Raw genomic sequence first — 3,657 nt, forward strand, 5'->3', positions numbered from 1 at the left:
AAAAAAATACACTAGGATTTTGGTCTAACTACTTCCGCCTAAAATACTACTATTTAAAATTATAAACAATATTCAACGTCATCCTCAGAAGTGTAACGTCAAAACATGTAGAGTCGTCAACTTTTTGAAGGCCATAGATAGGCCTAAATAAAATGTTTTTAATTGTGTACCAGTTTGACGTTGAATATTGTTTATAATTTTAAATAGTAGTATTTTAGGCGGAAGTAGTTAGACCAAAATCCTAGTGTATTTTTTTACGTTTTGTGAACATTGTCATAAAAGTAAGAAAATATATATATTTCTTTACATATAACAGTAACACTAACGATCTTACATCAAGCTGTTTTCGTTTAAAATTACTCGAAGAATTGAGAAAACAATATTTATTTGTTACGATATTTTGCAAGCCTAACCTTTGTTTAATAAAAAGAGAAAAACAAAAAATATATAGTGAATATCCTTTTTCTTTGAAATTAACGACGTGATCGTTAACAGTCTGTCCTTCTTAACAATTGCGATGTCGTCTATTATTGCAGTTATATATACAACAAAAAAAAAAAAAGAATTTCGCAATATCCGTTAACATCTTTTATTGAAGTTAGATCACGTTACTTTTTCGTATAAGCTGTTGTTTATCTGTTGTTCTTCATGGGAAATGTTAATTCACACCTGTGTGGACAGACTAAAGATTTCACCAAGTCACAAAGGTCTTTGCAATAGCTGGAAGTTATCAATACAAATAAGACCTTCGTTACGTCGGCTCCTTTGGACTTAAGAGAGTTTTATCTTGCAAGTAAAACACATGATAGAATAGAAAAAAAAAGAACGCTAGTGAAAGAGAAACAAGTTTGGATGTATATTCAATGGTTATTTTGAAATGTAGCAGTTAGCTATAAGCATAGAAAAAAAATAGCCCAAATATATTTAAAATGTAATGTTTTATATATATCATTTCTACCAGATGGCAGGCCATAAATTTTTAGGTGAATTTTCCAATTTTAGACAATAATTAAAGCAACGTTCATCATTTTTTGATGGTTGCTGAACATATTTTCAAATTAGAATATGAAAAACTTTAACCAAGAGTCCCCCTGTGTGACAGCGGAGAGTCTAACGGCTTTACAACGCTAAAATCCAGGGATCTATTCCTTGCCATGAACACAACAGATAGCTCATTGTGGGTTTGCTCTAAAATAAACTCCAACAAACAAACTTTAACCATGCTCTCATTTTGCGGCTTCATTAAGCCTGTCGGAAAGTTTTCATTTTCCAGTTAATATATAATAAACATACAGACGGATGAATGAACACATTTTAGAAAAAAAAAAATTATAGCCTCAATGGCAAGTATGTATCGAAAAGTTTTACACAAAGAAAACTGACTAAAACTAAATTAAATATTTGAGCAGAACTACACAAATGGACATCTACATACAGTCGTATCTAATTTTGAACTGACAGACTAGAGGGAACGCAGCTAGCCAGTCTCATCCAACGCCAACTCTTGTCATTTATCAACGAATAACGGAATTTAACCAAACTGCGAAGCGTTTTTTTTTTTTTGTGGCAAGGAGCCACAAAAAACAAACTCTCGAATTCATAGTCCGGCACAATAACCATTAGGCGACACCTGACTTTATGTTTCCTCCTGCTCCTCAATGTTATAAGTAGGCGCAGCAAAATGTAATCTAAAATTACAATCTAGCGCAATTACACTAGACGATAAGCGACACTTGAATTGAAAACTTAGTTTACGGCTTTTATCTGACATACCTCAACATTGGTGTATATAGGGTGTGTATTCTAATGTATTGAACCAGACTGGTTTTATAATTTTAATGTTTAGAGATTGTAAAAGTTTTTTTAAGTGAGAATCTTATTCTTTTCGTAATAATAACCATATTTTTTCTAACACAGAGACCATTACAACTACTGCCAGTAGCTGAAATCAAAGGAGTTCAAAAATTACGAACACTTGAAGAAAAAAACAAGTATCATACGAAATAGCTTGAATAGAATTTGTCAATCAGTAGTTGAATTAAAACGGTAAAAACAGGGTTCCTGTGATGAAAGAAGTGAATACGTGATCTCCAACTCGCCTTTATGGAGACTAAAGATATTATCTGTCCTTTTGCAGTTCGAGACAACAAAGTATGTTTCGGTTCTCAAGGTCTTCTTCTCATTGTAGTAAAGACTACATTGTAAGTCTCAAGTAGCGATCATCGAATATAAATCTCTTAACTACTGAATGATAGTGGTTGATATTCTTATTCGGTAAGGGCTTTGATAGTGCTATGTTAAGCCTTTTTTTAGAAAACGTTAGGCACTTACTTCAATTTTTTTTTCATTGTTTAAACAATTACTTAAGGAGTATTAGGTTTAAAAAAACGAGCATATTGATAGATAATAAGCCCAAGATCAAAATTGAACAGCTTCATTCATTCTGGCGAGTCTTTTCTTGCTGGCCCTGCATGGCCAGGTGGTTAAGAATCTCGACTCACAATCTGCGGGTCGCGCGGTCGAATCCCCATCCCACCAAACATGCTCGCCCTTTCAGCCGTGGGGGCGTTATAATGTGACGGTTAATCCCACTATTTGTTGGTAAAAGAGTAGCCCAAGAGTTGGCGGTGGGTGGTGATGACTAGCTGCCTTCCCTCTAATCTTACACTGCTAAATTAGAAACGGCTATCGCAGATAGCCCTCGTGTAGCTTTGCGCGAAATTCAAAAACAACAAACTTTTCTTGCTTAAGGAATAGGAACTCTGCGACAAACCAGAAATAAAATAAAAATCATTTAAATTTTTGTTCAAACAACAAATTTCAGAACCATTGAAACTAACTTTTAGCTACTGTAGTACCACGTACCCCCTCACCCTGAAAAACTAAATTCAGGTTTAAAGAAAATGGTGTGAAAATTATAACTTCTTTCCTTTGTAATACGTACTTTGCAGTTTCGAAACTAAATTCATACGTTACAATTGGATAACTTCTATTAATGAAATACTTTTTTTGTATTAGATTTGTCTACATTACACTTAAAGATATATCTATAATGTTATAATTTCTTGATAAATGCAGATCTCAGATCGCAATGTGGCATTTCTGTCTGTTCGAAAAATATATCCAACACTGAAATGATGGTAGGCTAACCTGACTAGTGATTTCTATTGAGCAGGCCCGGCATGGCAATCTGCGGGTCGCGGGTTCGAATCCCCGTCACACCAAACATGCTCGCCCTTTCAGCCGTGGGGGCGTTATAATGTTACGGTCAATCCCACTATTCGTTGGTAAAAGAGTAGCCCAAGAATTGGCGGTGGGTGGTGATGACTAGCTGCCTTCCCTCTAGTCTTACACTGCTAAATTAGGGATGGCTAGCGCAGATGGCCCTCGTGTAGCTTTGCGCGAAATTCAAAACAAACAAACAAACCTATTGAGCAACACTAGGGTTTCTCAACTAGAGTGCTGCCATCTAGGTATTATAAATTCTACTATAAATGTAGGTATTATGAACATGCCCAAAAAATCACGATGAATAAAATTTGAAGATGGCTTTTATATGCGGACACATCTGTTAGATGAGTTTTTGCACAGATATCTCAACCAACAATTGGTCCAGTTATCAACGCTATTTTCAAGTTTCGAACAACTCGACTTTCA

This window comes from Limulus polyphemus, unplaced genomic scaffold, assembly GCF_000517525.1.
Source record: "Limulus polyphemus unplaced genomic scaffold, Limulus_polyphemus-2.1.2 Scaffold425, whole genome shotgun sequence".
Lineage (NCBI taxonomy): Eukaryota > Metazoa > Arthropoda > Merostomata > Xiphosura > Limulidae > Limulus > Limulus polyphemus.